Here is a 17,677-nt window from a genome sequence, read left to right as displayed (position 1 = left end):
TTGTACTATTAAATCCCAACTAAATTACATTCTGGAAAAGGCAAAACTACACAGACAGTAAGACAATCAGTGGTTGCCAAAGAGGGTATGTGTGGGGTGGATACCGTAATGGTAGACATATGCCATTAAACATTTGTCAAAACTCATGTAAATACAAACAGTAAACCTTCTATGGACTTTAGTTGATAACAATGTATTGATACTGGTTCATCATTGAGTGGGGGAAAGAGGAGTCTGTAGGAAGTCCAGGTAAGATCTGCTCAATTTTCTATAAACTTAAAACTCTCTAAAAAAAGAAATCTATCAGGCGCCTGGGTGGCTCAGTGGGTTAAGCCGCTGCCTTTGGCTCAGGTCATGATTTCAGGGTCCTGAGATCGAGGCCCGCATCAGGCTGTCTGCTCAGCGGGGAGCCTGCTTCCTCCTCTCTCTCTGCCTGCCTCTCTGCCTGCTTGTGATCTCTCTCTGTCAAATAAATAAATAAAATCTTAAAAAAAAAAAAAAAAGAAATCTATCAAAAACAAAGTAACACAAAACAATAGAACATCTGGAACTAGCAGTAATTAGGAACTAGTACCCTGTTCGGAGGAAAACACAGGCACTTTCTGAATATTTCTGGAAGTTACTCGTGGACAAGAACTTCATTTTCTGATCCTAGTCACCTATGTGATGCCAGTGCCTACCTGGCACATAATAGTCCTTAAAAGTCTGATCAATAAATAAATACACTGAACAAATGAATGAAAGGTAATTGCAGTGAAAGAGAATATAAAGAAGTACAGTGTGGGCAGGGAAGAAAAACTCTGGCAAGTTTGACCCATCATGAGGTGGTAGCTGTAGCATTTGAATTTATTGCTGGACACATAGGTGTTACAGAAATTCCCTCAGGAAGAATGATTTTTGTTGAACCTTTATGCCTGGTTCCCAACTTGCCCTCTCCTTCCCCTCCACCTCTCCCCACCCCCACTCAATAACTGGTTTTAGATGAAGAGGCTTCTGTTGTGGCAGTAGAGACCCCGGCTGTATCTAGAGTGTGAGCACCAGCATTCATGTCCAGGCTAAACCCTGGAAGAACAAGCTTTCTCTGGCAGGGCTGGCACCCACACAGACGGGTTTCATCCTTAGAGTCTCCAGGAGCAAATTCCTGGCAGCTTTTGTTTTCTATCACCAAGGTTTAGTAACACCAAGATCTGGTCTCAGAGAATCCTGAGTCATAAATAACCCATTAAGGGACCCCCCACCAAAAAAAAAAAAAACAAAACAAGGGACATTTTTGTTTATAAAATTTTTATTCTGCCAAACAAGAAACTACAATACCAGAGTATGTGGGTTCAGTGCTGGACACCTGGCAACCCAGGTTGTGAGGATTAAGTGTCCTACCCAGGGAAAAGTGCCAAGAGCAAGACGCAGGCTGAACACTCAGTGTCAGCTTCCTTTCAGCTTCCTGATTTCTGGTAAAAAGTAAGAAAGGAAAGATAATGCAGAAGAGAAGAAGTTGGTACAAACCACTTACTTTGGAAGTTTGGAATAAAAGAAAAGTGAACTATGAAGGTAGTTAGAAACAGCCAGACTAAACAATTTTTTTCTTTTTTAAGGAAGGGGATAACTGGGGCACCTAGGTGGCTCAGTGGGTTAAAGCCTCTGCTTTCAGCTCAGGTCATGATCCCAGGGTCCTGGGATCAAGCCCCACATGGGGCTCCCTGCTCAGCAGGGAGCCTGCTTCCCCTCCTGCCTCTCTGCCTACTTGTGATCTCTGTCAAATAAATAAATAAAATCTTAAAAAAAAAAAAAAAGAAAAGGGATAACTAATAATAAGATTTGAAGATAAATGGAAACTAATAAACCCTGTATGACATATGAATTCTTAATTTATATACAAAAATGCTTTAAAAAGAAAATATTACTGTTACCTTGCACAAGGTCTTAAAATCTCAATGGAATTATCATTAGAAAACATTCTAGAGGGGTCCCTGAGTGGCTCAGTTAGTTAAGTGTCTGCCTTCAGCTCAGGTCATGATGCCAGGGTCCTGGGATTGAGCCTGCATCAGGCTCCCTGCTCCATAGTGAGTCTGCTTCCCCCTCTTCCTGTACCCCGTCCCCATCTCATGCTCTCTTTGTCCCTCTCAAGTAAATAAAAATCTTTAAAATAAAAAAATTTTCAAAAAGAAAACATTCTAGATATTTTAAACTCAAGTCTTTTCAGTGAGGCAGAGAACAATAATATCACAATCCAGTCTGTCAACACCTAAGGTAGGACCTGGCAGAGATGTCCTCTCTGAAAATTATAACCAAATATTATGTAAAGGTCTGGGAAGATTCAGAGCTTAGGTGCTAATTCTGTCATTAGGATTGATAAACTGATTCAAGGAGCAAATTAAATGTTTACCCACTTCATTTTTGATTAGCAGTTAAACTAATTTAGCCCACCTTCTGTACATAAGCGCCGTCAAGGTAAGGCACAGGATTTGCAAGGAAGGAAAAATATTTCCCAAGGTGGGTTTTTAAAAATTATTTTTAAATTAGCATATAATGTATTATTTGCCCTAGGGGTGCAAGTCTGTGAATCATCAGGCTTACACACTTCACAGCACTCACCATAGCACATACCCTCCTGATGTCCATAACCCAACCACCCTCTCCATACCCCTCTCCCCCCTGCAACCATCAGTTTGTTTTGTGAGATTAAGAGTCTCTTATGATTTGTCTCCCTCTCAATCCCATCTTGTTTCATTTTTTCCTTCCCTACCCCCTAAACCACCACTTTGCCTCTCAAAATCCTCATATCAGGGAGATCATATGATAGTTGTCTTTCTCTGACTTATTTAGCTCAGCATAACACACTCTAGTTCCATCCATATCATTGCAAATGCAAGATTTCATTTCTTTTGATGGCTGCATAGTATTCCATTGTGTATATACACCACATCCTCTTTATCTATTCATCTGTTGATGGACATCTTGGTTCTTTTCATAATTTGGCTACTGTGGACATTGCTGCTATAAATATTTGGGTGCACATGCCCCTTCGGATCACTACATTTGTATCTTTAGGGTAAATATGCAGGAGTGCAATTGCTGGGTCATAGGGCATGCCGCTCTATTTTCAACTTTTTGAGGAACCTCCATGCTGTTTTCCAGAATGGCTGTACCAGCTTGCATTCCCACCAACAGTGTAGGAGGGTTCCCCTTTCTCCGCATCCTTGCCAGCATCTGTGTCGTTTCCTGACTTGTTAATTTTAGCCATTCCGATAGGTGTGAGGTGGTATCTCATTGTAATTTTGATTCGTATTTCCCTGACGCCGAGTGATATGGAGCACTTTTTCATGTGTCCAAGGTGGGTTTTAATGTGCCACTCTTATTTTAGCTAAAAGGTTGACATTAATTTATTCAAGCTTATCAATTATGTAATACAAAGAAATAATTTAATTTTACGTTCATATACAGATTATAAGCAATTTTTTTCTTTACATGTGAATGTAAAAAACAGCATCAGCATCAGAAGATTAAAAGTTTTCTATTCATCTTCCTTTTTCATCAATTAGTAGATTAATGCTAAAATATAACCATTTTGATGCTAACAAAAATGAAAGCAGTTGTATTATCAATAATGAATGAAGCTGACAACTAGTTATTCCATATAGGATCACTAATTAACTATCGACATTTTCATGCAAGCCTAAAAAATGCCACATTTGAAATTTTTTAAAGTACTTAAAAATACCAAAACAGGTGGACATGTGAAGTGTCCAACTTGATTTCAGCTTAAGTCATGATCTCAGGGTTTTGAGATCAAAGCCCTGCTTAAGATTTTCTCTTTCCAGCTGAGATGCCCTTCACAGATGAACAGATAAAGAAGATATGGTCCATATATGCAATGGAATATTATGCCTCCATCAGAAAGGATGAATACCCAACTTTTATATCAACATGGACGGGACTGGAGGGGATTATGCTGAGTGAAATAAGTCAAGCAGAGAGAGTCAATTATGGTATGGTTTCCCTTACTTGTGGAGCATAAGGAACAACATGGAGCATATCTGAGCATTAGGAGAAGGGAAGGGAAAGTGAATTGGGAGAAATCGGAAGGGGAGAGGAAGCATGAGAGACTGTACACTCTGAGAAACAAACTGAGGGTTTGGGAAGGGAAGAGGGTGGAGGGATGGGTGAGCCTGGTGGTGGGTATTGAGGAGGGCACAAATTGCATGGAGCACCAGGTGTGGTGCATAAACAATGAATCTTGGAACATGGAAAAAATAAAATTTAAAAAATATAATAAAAATAATTTAAAAAATAAAAATGGGAAAAAAATAAAGGTTATGGGAAAATCCTAATTTTCCCCATTGATTATTAAGAAGGCCTCCAATGGTTTTAACTTGCATGGTCATTTTTATGGTCCTGCACTGTGGTCTAAAAGGAGGTCTGCAGGGTGCCTGGGTGGCTCAGTCAGTTAAGTGTCTGCCTTGAGCTCAAGTCATGATCTCAAAGTCCCGGGATTGAACCCAGGATCAGGCTTTCTGCTCAGTGGCCAGTTTCTCCCTCCCTGATCTGCCTCAAATAAATAAAATCTTAAAAGAAAAAAATAAAAATAAAAAACAAAATGAGCTCTGTTTGTAAAATTAATGAATTAAATGTACCATTTCAGAATTCAGGAAAATAACAACAGAGTAAACCCAAAGATAGCAGAAAGAAGAAAATAAAGGTAAGAGTGCAGATTCATGAAATTGAAAACAAAGATACAATGGAGAGAACTGAAAAACTGGTTCATGACTAATCAGGAATAATCAAGGAAAATGTATGTGCTTACACACTTACATCACCTACTCTAAAGAGGAGAATAATGTCAATGAAAAAACTGTACTTAAAATTTTTGAGTTCTCAAATATTTGAGCATAATAAGCGGCAACAGAGAGGCATCTTTCTGGTCTTCAAAACTTTAGAGTCCACAAGACACATTATCTCACTGCATTGTCAAAACAGTTCAGAAGGTGTTGTCATCATCCCCTTTAGCATGCCAACTGGCTCACAGACATAAACATCGCCCAAAGTCAAACAAGTTGACAGCAGCACACTGAGGTGCTGGACAGCCTGCTATCTGCCAGGGTCTCAAGGGAAAATAAAATTTAGCCTGGCCTCCTTGTCCTAGGTCATAGGATCTTTCCTGTGCTTCAGTTGGGGAGGGAGGAAGCTCTATGATCCATGCTGACACTGACACCACCTACCATACTCTCTAGGGGTCACCAACTCTTATAACTCTTATTCTGTCTCGCTTGCCTAAGGGCACATAGTCAAGGACCCAATAGGTTGTCCACCAAGTGGAAGAAGGTGACAACCAAGTTACCCTTAGGGCTTATTAGCTGCATCAAGGAAACCCTGGGTTATTGCTCATCCTGCAAATCATGAAGGGAAAAATTCATCCATGAGGATCCTGAGGATGAGAGGAGGCAATGAATGAAGTACATGACACACAGCAGGCCCGCACTTAATGAGATTTGAGTTTCTATATGAAGCACAGCAATACAAGTGCAAAAGTAAAGCAGTCCCTGTAAGAGCCATATATGCTATATTATCTAACACACATTTTACATACATATAAAACTTCTCTGTAATTTCCATCCTTCCTAACCCTGTAACACAGCACCTGGCATTTATGGTCAGCACCCTAGTGAAATCACCACCCTTTCCTAGGGGACCAGTGAGCTCTCATCACCACAGCTGCCAGCCTCTCTTTGGCCACTGACACTCTGACATTCTGCTTCCTGCTCATCTCCCTCTAGAAAAGGGAGATCATGGGGTTCATGGGGGTCCCATGCTCTTTCTCTTTAATGGCCCCTTCTAGGCTGGTTGGCTCTTTTTCCCTTTGCCTCAGTGAAGTATGGTATAGTGCAAAGAGAGAACTCAGATTCTAAGGTTGAACCACCTATTATCAACTGTGTGATCTAAGGCACACCCTTCCCTTCCAGGTTTCACCTACGAAGTCAGAGATAGTGAAAGTGCCTACACCCAAGTCAGGGCCGTTAGGCGGATGAGGTGAAATGACACCCACTGGGTGCTGCACCCTATGCCTGGCACAGTGAGCACCCGACGTCTGCTGTGAGACATGCTGTATATGAGCATCCTCAAGGGAAGAAAAGACCGGAAAAGAATATAGTGGTGACAAAGTACTTGTGTTAAAGTGGTAAAATTATAGGTGACTTTTTTCCTCTGGTCCCCCAGTTTTTTTTGTTTTGTTTTTGTAAAGTTTTTTCCGGCAAGATAAGCACAACACCAGGCAAAGTGGGTGCAAGGCAAGATTTATTAAAAATGCTCTCTGGCGAAGTTTCAGGGCTCAGGAGAAGGGGAGCCAGGAAAGTTGCGCCAGGAGGAGGTGGGCACCCTCGGGGGAGGTTCCACGACTCTAGAGTGGAACCTAGAGTGGCGGAAGTCGCGCCCAAGGCAGGGAGGAAGGGGCTTTTAAGGGGTCTCGAGGGGAGAGCTCAGGGGTCTTTTGGCAAGTTTCCCTTATTTGGATATTTCGCCTGCTCGTCGGGGTCCCATTGGTCCACTGGAGCCCAGGGCAGGGGTCTCAGATTCCTGCTTGTCAGGGTCCCATTGGTCCACGGGAGCCTGGGGCTGGAGGGTCTCAGATTCCTGCTTGGGCCTTTGTTCTCCTGTCGGAGCTCAGGTCTTGTGGCGGGAACTTTCGCCATCTTAAGTAGCCCTTCCTGCCAGCCCAACATTCCGACCTTTTGCTTAATATAATGGTGTAAGGGGCGTCGACTCAGTTCTGGCTACTTCCTGCTGACAGGGGGCGTCGTCATAGGGGTAGTCGGAAGTGGGCAGGCGAGAGTAGGGCTGAAGGAGGAGTTGATTGATGGACACTCAGGCAAGTTCTTGTAGGTGACCCTGCAAGTATCGGAAAAGACAGGAAGCAACTGAGACTAGAAGGAGGATTATGCATACAGGTCCCGCCAGAGGGAGCAGTCAGGTTACCCAGTTGTAGGGGTCCAGGCCCCACTAAGACGTGTCTCGCTGCCGTGCTTGGATCCGATCCCTGGGCTCTTTGATCCTGGAGGTAACTATACGATTGGTTAACAAAGTAACAACATTCTTCATTTAAGAATAGGCAGGTCCCCCCTTTTTCGGCGGTCAGAAGGTCTAAGGCCCGTCGGTTCTGTAGAGCTAAGGCTGCCAGGCTGGTGACTTGCGTCTGTAGGGCTGTGAGGGAGTCAGCAACCCATTCCATGTCATCATTCAGGGCTTGGGAGAGTCTGTCATGAAAATCTATGGAAGTCCCTCCTATCCCCACTCTTCCAGTTGCCACCCCTGTGGCTACTCCTGCCCGTTATGAATGGGAAGAAGGCAGCCCTTCCTCCATGGTGTTGGGGGAATAGGATGGATAGCAGCTGGGATTCAGAGTAGATGGTGGTAGAAGGAGATAGCAGAATGAATATACATCCCAGGGAGTCATTAGTGATCAGGCAGCGATAGCTTCGCTGAGGGCACGAGAGAAATATTCCCGAGGGAGTACAGTACAGGAGGGAGGATTTAGTGATATGGCAGCTGCGGTGGTAAGGGGGGAGGACACATTAATAATAGGTATGTTTCCCCCCCTGGGGCCAATATGGACCGTATTATTTGTGGTCCTTAAGTTGGGGAGTGGCCAGTCAATAGGGAGGGGTATCCCTACAGTGTAGAGAGAGGTAAGGTGGATCGGATAAAAGAGGCGGGGAAATGGCCAGAAGGCTATGATTTATAAGAAAGGGCCGGCCGAATAGTAATTCGAATGGGCTTAAGCCCGAAGGCCCACGGGGCGTAGCCAGGAGTCTGGTGAGAGCCATAGGCAGAAGTGTGGGCCAGGAAAGACGGGTCTCTAGGGTAAGTTTGGTGAGTTGGGATTTGAGCAGCCCGTTGGCCTTTTCTACCTTACCCGATGACTGTGGGTGGTATGGGATGTGAAGTTTCCAGGTTATGTTGAGGCTGGAGACGAGGAGTCAGATGGGCCAGGGATCGGTGGCTAAGGAGCTCTGTGAGTCTGCGGGAGAGTAGACCGTGATGGGCTGCCCTAAGGTCATGCTGAGGGCCTTAGAGGGGGTAACTTGATATCCCTTGGCCCCCAGAAACTTAAGTAGGGTGGAGGTGTTGTCTTGGGAGACCGAGAGGGAGGGGCTACAGAGGAGGAGGTCATCCACATATTGTAGTAGAGTACTGGCCTTAAGAACGCACTGCTGTTAAGTCTGTAGTCAAGGCCTGGCTGAAAATGTGAGGGCTGTCCCTGAACCCCTAGGGTAGGAGAGTCCAAGTTAGTTGTCCAGAAGCATGCCTGGACATGCCTGGATCCTCCCAGGTGAAGGCAAAAAGAAAATAGGAATCAGGGTACAAGGGGACAGTGAAAAAGGCGTCCTTTAGGTCCAGTACTGTCAAGTGAGAGGTGTTTGGGGGAACACGAGACAGTAGGGTTAGGAACGACTGGGTGGATATCTGTCCTCCTAAACGCTATGTCCTCTCCCCCTCAGATGTATTCCTTGGCTAACAATGCTGAAGAATGCTCTCTAGCTGCAGGGTCATGAGACATGAGAGGATGTATATGCTGTAGCTGCGAGAGAAAGGTTTCCTCCTTTGTAAAGGACACAACTGAGAAGAAATTCCCCTTCCTGCTTTTGGATACAATGGGAAGAGACAGGATGTGATGCTTAAGACTAGCAATGGCAGCCATCTTGGCCCCAAGAGTTAGACTTGAGGATGAGAAGGAAGAGAGAAGGGACATAAGCTCTTAGTAATCATTACCTAACTAGGAATTTGTTACCCCTGGCCTTCTCATGTGGGTTAATGAACATCTTTTATGCCTAAGCCTCTAATAATTGAGTCCTTTTACTTTTAGGCAAAAGCATCTTAAAGTAATTCACAAAGCATTTGGTGAGCTGTTGCATTAAGAGGGATATCTAAATAAAAACACCCATAGCCAGGAATCAGAAATGGCATGGCTATAGCTCTGTCTTAATAGATGCCAATCCAAATGACAAGTATAAAATAAGCAAAAGGTGAATTACCTTTTTCCTCCAGCTTTTAGCTCCTTTCCCACCCTCCCTGACAAAGTGAGAAGAGAGACTAAAATGCTCAGTTCCTAATTCACACTCCTAATACACTTGGTCAGGTTTTCCAAGTAGAATCCTCACACCCCTCCCAAAGTACAAAAGTATCAGAATATAACAGAAATTCCATGTAGGGGCACCTGGGTGGCTCAGTGGGTTAAGCCTCTGCCTTTGGCTCAGGTGATCTCAGGGTCCTGGGATCGAGTCCCACATTAGGCTCTCTGCTCAGTGGGGAGCCAGCTTCTCCCCCTCTCTCTGCCTGCTGCTCTACCTGCTTGTGATCTTTCTCTCTGTCAAATAAATAAATAAAATCTTTTTTTAAAAAAGTTCATGTAAAAAAGTACATAAAATCAGAAAGGTTGTCCTATAGCAACATTAAAAAATATTTGAATTCAATATTAAAATGAAAACTACTCCTGTAATCTCAGTTTTAGAAAGGATAAGAATTCTTCAGCATCCCTTTCAATGCCTTCCTAAGCAAAATTTTTAACTGAAAAATTTAAAACTAGGATTTGTTGGGGATGGGGGTTGGGGGGGCAGCCACAAAGGTTTTTCAGAGACAATACTCTTCAGGAATGAAAATTTTGAATTGATTTGTGATCTTCACAATGAAATGCCCCTTCAGTCTTATCAGATGGGATTTACAATGTTTCATTATATTATGAATATCATCATCAAAAGTCAGTAATTAGACAATAAAACCTTCTTGAAAAATGAGAGAAACAGAATCTATGAAATCTGATTATTCTTTCATACATGGAATTTAAACAGACATATGGTAGTATTTTAGCCTACAGTTTAAACAAAACAAAAAACCAGGCACGAGAAAACAAATTAAAACACTGGGCCTCCAGAAGCAAAGCTTGCTAGGGCGGCACTTTATTGTAAAATTGCTGCAGGTGAGCAGATAATTACTAACTAGACTACATGGTGACTATAAGCAAAAAGACAACTTGAAACAAAAATAAAACACAGAAGTTATTTCCACTCCCTCCAAACAGAACGCATATCCACATGAAAGAAATTTTGTCACTGCAACATAGTTTCCTCGTTGAAACTGAAATTTTCAGCCTGTGTTTGCAACAACATGGTTGCTGTGGAAATAGCTGATTCAACATTATGAATTCAAAGCTGAAAAAAGGTGTGGAACAGAAATCTTCAACAGTGGCAAGAACCATAAAACATTAAAAAGGCACACTAAATGACGGTGAATCAGAGCACCATATGGTTTAATGTAGGGGTCATACATTTTCCCGTGGCACCTGACACAAATAGGATGCTTCTTTTCAATTTAATCCTATTTTTGGAAATCTCTAATCATCTCCATCATCCCAGTAAGTTTTACTACCTGCTTCTGTCTACACAAAGCAGTGTGTAGTTTATTAAACGGACTCTTCTGAGGACAGAGTTTCTAGAGTCCATACCTTGCCAAAACATGCACAAGTGACGGCACCAAAAGAACACGAGTCAGGGCTTTGAAAAATTTCTGCATGTAACTATTCTAGTCTATTAAATAGAGAAGTGCGGACGTACTCATCACATGACATCACTTCAGACTTAGGTTTCAAGACTCTTTACAAACTCCTCAAGAACCGAAGTTGTCAGAGAATGTTCCTGAGCCCCAGTTCCACTTCACATCCTGCAGCCCAGCCCCCACCCCCAACCCTGTTATCACACCTTCAATCTGTTCCTCCACTTCTATGGGCCAGGTAAGAGCTCTCCAAGCAATCTTGAAAACCCTTAAGGCACTTTATATAGAAATGATGTGAGTTATCTGAATCCTAAATGTATATGTTCCCTATAACCCCCACCCCCACCTCCAGCTTCCCTTTCTGCTTTTTAATTAAAGAAACACTTTTCTTTACATACACACACTTTTCCACTATTTTCCTCTGGTTCTGAACATTTCAAATTATGGCAAGCATTTTGAAGCCAGAAATCTTACCTCTTGTAAAATAAAACATACTCATTTAAAATAAAACATATTCATTCTTTATTTAAGATTTTAAAATGTTTAAAAATGATGGTTAGGTGTGGGGCTATTAGAAAAGGAAAAACAGCGACTTTTCCACCTTTAGCAGAGGGCACAGTGAACAGACTCTGTAAACAGAATCCAAGGTTCCCTTGGTGGCTGGAAGTGCTAAGGGTATGACAGCCTTCTGAGTGTGCACTGGAGATCAATTCACACCAGCAAACCCGGCAAAATCACAACTGAGAGCAACTGTGGAAGCAGCGAGAGCCAAGAGCAGGACGTAAAGGAGTCTGACTTTGTGCTAGGTGAGTCACAGGAAACACTTCTGCCACAGTCAGGAGGCCTACCATGCCCATCTCCTTAAGTATGTAGGTCAAAGCTCCCTGGGCTTCATGCTCTAGGGATCCAAGGGGAAGGGCTAGGGCCCTAAGTTTAGAGGCAGATGCCCAATTCCTAGGGAACAGGGAAGCCAGCCACTGGCCTTGTGGCATCTCTAACTAAGCCTCCACTTTCAACAGACCACAACAAACTCAATCATCCTAGAAGTGAACACACTGGAGTACTGGGGTAGCTCTTCTTACTATTCTGGATTTGGGCCACTTCCTATGTTCTTACAAGGGCTCACAGGAGGAAAGGCCCTGGAACCAGCTTAACTTGTGTTTGTATATAATGGATGGTCAGCTCATCCAGCTCTGTCGACACAGGGGACCCGGTGGCAATCTCACCAATCTTGGCCACTCCATCATAGTAGGCTATTCCCACAAGGATCATAGCTAGACAAGGAAGGTAACACAAAAAAATCATCACTTAGACAAAGGAAAGAGGAAGTGCCATGGAGGTTTGCTTCCAAATACATCTCAGTTCCTTCAGGCTGCAGGAAGGTTTGGGCTGTGCCAAGGATGGCTTTCAGAAGGCAGGACTGGTGCTTAATAGCTGTGCCAGGGACAGAGGTCCCTCCATTGCACTTCCAGAGGCCCCCACTCAGTGAAAAACCCTATAGGATCCTCACCTTAGACCAGACCTGGGGAACCTTAATAGCAGGCTCTGGAAGTCCAGAAAAGATCCTGCCTTCATCACGATGCCAGTTCCAGAGTGGATGTGTTTTCAACATCAAATTAGGGCTGCAAACACATCCACTCCAGCAAGAAATCTTTCCTCAGCTAGTTATTCTACAGCTCTACAGGTCTGCAACATTATTAGTTAGAAGAACATTTGTATGGGATGCCCCAGGAACCTGGTCTTTCAATGGCTTTTACCCGGGTGGCTCGGTCATTAAGCCTCTGCCTTCGGCTCACATCATGATCCCAGGGTCCTGGGATTGAGCCCTATATCAGGCTCCTTGCTCACTGGGGAGCCTGCTTTTCCCCTGCCTGCCATTCCCCCTACCTGTGCTTGCTCTCTGTCTCTGTGTCTCTCTCCCTCTCTCTTGCTTGTTCTGTGTCAAATAAATAAAATATCCAAAAAAAAAAAAAAAGAAAGAAAGAAAGAAGGAAAGAAAAAGGTATTCTGAATCACAACCAATAATACATTTGTTGTCGGGGGGGGGGAGGGATGATCTATGATATTTGAAATACATTATCATTCTAGAAACACAACAGAATAACCTGAAAAGTAACTGAAGGTTCTATCCTCCCCCCACCACCTTTTTGTCAGAGAGAAGGGAAACTTTCATTGCTATAAAAATCCGATTCTAATCATCTTAAAATAGTATCTCTCCTTTCAAATTGATTCTGATGACTAAATTTTTTTTTAATATTTTTTTTTTTTGACAGACAGAGACCACAAGTAGGCAGAGAGGCAGGCAGAGAGAGAGAGGAGGAAGCAGGCTCCCCACCAAGCAGAGAGCCCCATGCGGGGCTCCATCCCAGGACCCTGGGACCATGACCCGAGCCGAAGGCAGAGGCTTTAACCCACTGAGTCACCCGGGAGCCCCCTGATGACTAAATTTTAAAGTACAAAAATCTGTTTTTCATTTTCCTTTTCCTTTCTTTTCTTTGGGGAGGGGAATTGAGGGCAAGAGAGACCTGGGTTTGAATTCTACCTTACTTATAAAGGTAGCTATCCTTTCTGAAACAAAGGACAGTCATCAAGAAAATGTCTTAATAGCATGAGCACTGAACAAACAAATGAAAATTATTAATACAGATTCCCTCTTTCACTTTACAACAACCAGGCTTTTCAAAAAGACCTAGCTTATTTAGAGTGATTTTGAAGAGAATTTACTTCAAAGACTGACTTTGAAGAATACAGAATTTTGGAGCTAAAAGAGCACTTAGGAATCTCTAAGATTCCTTTCCTTTTACTGTGAAGAAAACCAGAGGCCATTCCAATGGCTTTGCCCCAATTTTATAATGGGTATTGTTTTAAAATGGTGAATTAAAAAGGCATTTCAAGTCTAAAAGGGGGAGTTACAGAACAAACTATGTACAAGTCCAGCTGAAGATATTACTAGCCAAAAAAGTGGTATTTTCATGGTAAATTCATCCATTTTAGCATTTCTTGAGTTAAAAAGTTACAAAAGTTGTATTTTTTACTATATGTGTACAAGTTTAACATCTGTAATGCTCTATTATACAGTTATTTCATAAGTTTGAGAATAACCTTAAAGTATAATTGCAAAAAAAGAATGACAAGTAGCATTTATGTGGACTTTCCACACCATTACCTAAGGTCATCTACCCAAGAATATGAAGATGTTGGTCAGAGGTCTTTCACCCTGTTTCATGAAGGAGAGTGGAATGGAAATATGCTGGGACATGCCCAAGGTCAGTGGCAACTCAGAGTGAGTGCATTAAACTCCAGCTAAGGTATAACCTTCTCAGTTCTAAATTATAGTGCTTTCTCTGGTCTCAGCTAGAATGGAAAAAGAGAGGACTCCACCTAAAAACAAGGTTGGTATCCAATAAACTGTCAAGCTAATACATGCAATATTTTAGTATGAAGATTTTATATTTTAAGATACAGATAAAGCTGAAAAGCAGTGGAAGAATGGCATGAAGGTTTACACAATATCGAAACAAAATTTTTGGTTTGCATTCACACATTATTTTTAAATTTTTCATTAACTGATGACTTATGTTTAAAACTAACTTCAGAATGGCAGAGGGTGCCTGGGTGGCTCAGTGGGTTAAACCCTCTGGCTTTGGCTGGGGTCATGATCCCTGGGTCCTAGGATCGAGCCTCGCATCGGGCTGACTGTCAAATAAATAAATAAGGTCTTTTTTTTTTTTTAAGATCTTATTTATTTATTTGACAGTCAGAGATCACAAGCAGGCAGAGAGGCAGGCAGAAAGAGAGGGGGAAGCAGGCATCCCACTGAGCAGAGAGCCTGATGTGGGGCTCGATCCCAGGACCCTGGGATCATGACCCCAGCCGAAAGCAGAGGCTTTAACCCACTGAGCCACCCAGGTGCCCCTAAATAAATAAAATCTTAAAAAAAAAAAAAAACCCTAACTTCAAAATGGCAAAATATACTTGCTTTTACATAAAGTAGAGCTAACTTTAAAAACTATATAATGTATCCAGAACTTAATAAAGAATCAAACAATATTTGCTTTGTGAATAAGAGAGTTTAAGAGAGTTTCTATCACTTATTGTTTTAAGGAAACAAAGCACATTTGTTCTATTTTAGTGGTTGACCAACTAACTTACCAATCTAATCTATATACTTCTACCAGATAATTTTCCCTTAAGATATGATTTCATTAGGCTACAATTCTGCTCAAAAACTTGTAATGGCCTCTACTGCCCAAAGTGTAAGCCCATACTTCATGGAGTTCATGGTAGATTTGTACAGTAATGGCCTTCAATAAACCACACCTCCCAGAATTCCCAACCTTTGTAGTTGCAATACATCGATGGGTGGCTTGGTCATCTGACTTGCCTTGGTCAATGGAATGCCAGCAAGCATAATTCCCACAGAGGTCTGCCCTCTTGCAACAGCCTGCTATGTTCCCAGGAGGGAGGGAAGGAAGGAGCCCAGAACCCTGGCTGACTGCAGCTGCAGGATTGAGCCCCTGGGGGCTAGAGAACTGCACTGTCTTTACAGGACCTTGAGAAATAATAAACTATTGTCTTAGGCCACCAAGTTTAGGGACCCTTGATAAGGTGACAATAGGTAACAGATGCTGAATTCAAATGCATTAATAACCTGACCCTACTCCACCTTGTATTTTACTATTCCCCAACAGCTTCCCACCCATGCCAGTGTGGGTCTCAGATCTTGGCTTGGGTGCTGTCTTTTCTGCCTGAAGCCTAACATCTGTCAGTTAGCACAGCTCCTACAACGCCTCCTGCCTGCTCCGTTCCCCACCAGCCTTCACTACTCAAATTCCTGTGATGCTGCTCTTTCCATGCTCTTTGTTAGCTTCACATGTTGTCCTGATTTATGACCCAAGTGTCAAATGCACATCTGGCATCCTAAGCTATGCTACAAATTCTTACCAAGGACTTTACAAATTCTTCTTGATTTCTTAATGGCTTCAGTTAAAGAACAGATGGCCTGCAAAAAAACTGGAAATACTTTAAAAGTGCAGAATAGTCCCTTTAGGGAGAAGCTTTGTTAGCAAGAGACTAAGCTGCTGGCAGGTCACTGAGTCACTTTATAAAACTCTGCCTCAGACAGGTAACAAGTCCCAGAAACCAACCAACCAACCAACCACTGGGGGTCATAGTGATTTCCTTCACATGGGCATCTAAGGCAATGACTTTGTGGCCTTGTGACTAAGCAGTCATCAAGGGAGAGTCAGCTGTGCAAGAATTCTAAAACAAGTCTCCTTCCTGCTCTTTGAAGGGGTGAGGGGTTACCTACAGAAGTCACTGACACTGCTTGGGGGATGAGGGAGGATTTCTGAGTGCTGCAAATGTCTGGCAAACAGCACAGAGATGCAGAAGAAAGTAAATAAGCACTTTACTTTTCCATGACTATGACAACTGGACACCTGTCATCCAAAGGCTAGCTACCATACCCGCCTTTTCCTGGGGCATGCTTATGCTGAGGGTGTGTAAGTTCATGGGTTTATTCTCAAAATCTCAAGAGGGAGCAGCCAAAGGTGGGCCAAGGTAAAAGGGAGAAACAAGCTATACATAAAAGACACATAACCTGATCTGAAGTTTTCAAATCTAAAACTGTTATAAACTAAATTTTCTACTTACTTGGTGGTCTTAGTGTGGTATAGGGTGAAACTGGGGTCTGAACATTTTGGGGATGACACTTATTACATAAGAAGAATTATTTTGACCATGTTAGAATTTGATGATTTGGCATCCCAAGTTTTTAAGGTGATCATTCACCTTCTAGTAGGGAAATGCATGTCTAGATACAGGTCAGCTTTTAAAAAAGAAAAAAAAAAGTCTTGAAACTAGTGAACAAGTCTGGTTCACACAGAGAGATAAAAGCAAATGCTTGAATTCATTTTACAGAAAACACTCATCTTGAAATGAGATCTAAGTTCAACCTTTAATTTAGATGTTTTTCCATTGAGACTAAAAACTTGCTCATATCACTATCAAAAGTTATAGACCCAAAGGCAAGAAATTCTTCTTTATAAAGAGAACAATTCCTCTGCTACAAGATAACTAACAAATATTTTAAATACACATTTCATATGTTATTAATTCACAAGGAATTTGTTTTGCACAGTGGGAAAACATATTGACAGCAATGACATAAAATACTGAGTCACATCAATAACCATGATCTGATCATTAAATTTATCACTTATAACAGTCTATGATTCCATTTATTCATTTCAAATACACTAATACCCTATCATTGCAAACTTCCATAGAATTAAATAATTTCAACCAACTTAAAGATCTTTAAAAAATTTACTATTAAGCACTATATTTAGTGCACTATATTTATAAATTTAGAAAAGAGACTTACCATTAACAGCTTTTTCATAATTTTTTCCTAGGTTTATTAAATTTCATAGCCCAGGATTGAACTGTTCCATAACATTCTGACAAATAAACAAAACAAACTAATAAAGTAAGTAAACAGTAGATCAAATAATCTTTAGATCTGGTCACTACATAACCTGGGATACCTATGTATGCTTGCCAGTATAGTCTACGAAGCCATGAACACTTATTTCAAATAATAGAGAGCACATACTTCCTTACGGATGGAACAGGGTCCTTGCACCAGTAAGGCATGTGTAACCCTACTAGTTTTCTATTGCCCAAGGGCTGCCTAGAACCTACTGTAAGTGGAGCAAGTGGAGATATGCATACCTACAAAGCACACCCCACAGGGGCTATGGGGCCAGAAGCTGATGCTCCCTTTGGAGTTTAAGTAGGTTAATGGTTGTCAGACTAAGGTTAAAAACAGGTGCACATGATTGGAACTTAATTATATGAGCAATGTCTTGGTTATCAATTGAACAGAAATTTCTAAGAGATCTTGTTTATTCATTAAGTACTCATGTAGTAACCATCAAGTGGTAGGTCCTATGCACATAGTAGATGGGAAGGCATCCTTCCCTATCATGGATTTCCTTCCTTCCTTTCCTTCCCTTCCTTCCCTATCATGGATTTCATGATGCCATAGCATGGAAATGTTATGGTTTTCATTTTTAAAAGTGTCAGTCCTGTAGCAATAGAAAGTCATAAGCATAGAAACAAATGCTATGATAAC

The 17,677-nt window shown here is 42.0% G+C and overlaps 1 pseudogene across 1 annotated transcript in view; it reads right to left on the bottom strand.

Annotated features, from left to right (window-relative positions):
- Nucleotides 1-17,196, bottom strand: part of LOC309849952 (BAR/IMD domain-containing adapter protein 2-like 1) — a 48,435-nt pseudogene extending 31,239 nt beyond the window's left edge. The window contains exons 1-3 of the transcript XR_014316586.1: nt 17,164-17,196; nt 16,925-17,000; nt 11,724-11,810 (exon numbers count right to left, since the gene is read on the bottom strand). The product of XR_014316586.1 is annotated as a BAR/IMD domain-containing adapter protein 2-like 1 (transcript). The remainder of the gene's footprint in view (nt 1-11,723; nt 11,811-16,924; nt 17,001-17,163) is intronic.
- Nucleotides 17,197-17,677: the final 481 nt, after the last annotated feature.

The sequence above is a fragment of the Mustela nivalis genome, assembly GCF_964662115.1.
Source record: "Mustela nivalis genome assembly, chromosome: 16".
NCBI classification, from domain to species: Eukaryota; Metazoa; Chordata; class Mammalia; order Carnivora; family Mustelidae; genus Mustela; species Mustela nivalis.
The sequence above is the reverse complement of the archived record's forward strand: the minus strand, read 5'-3'. Positions and strand labels throughout refer to the sequence as shown.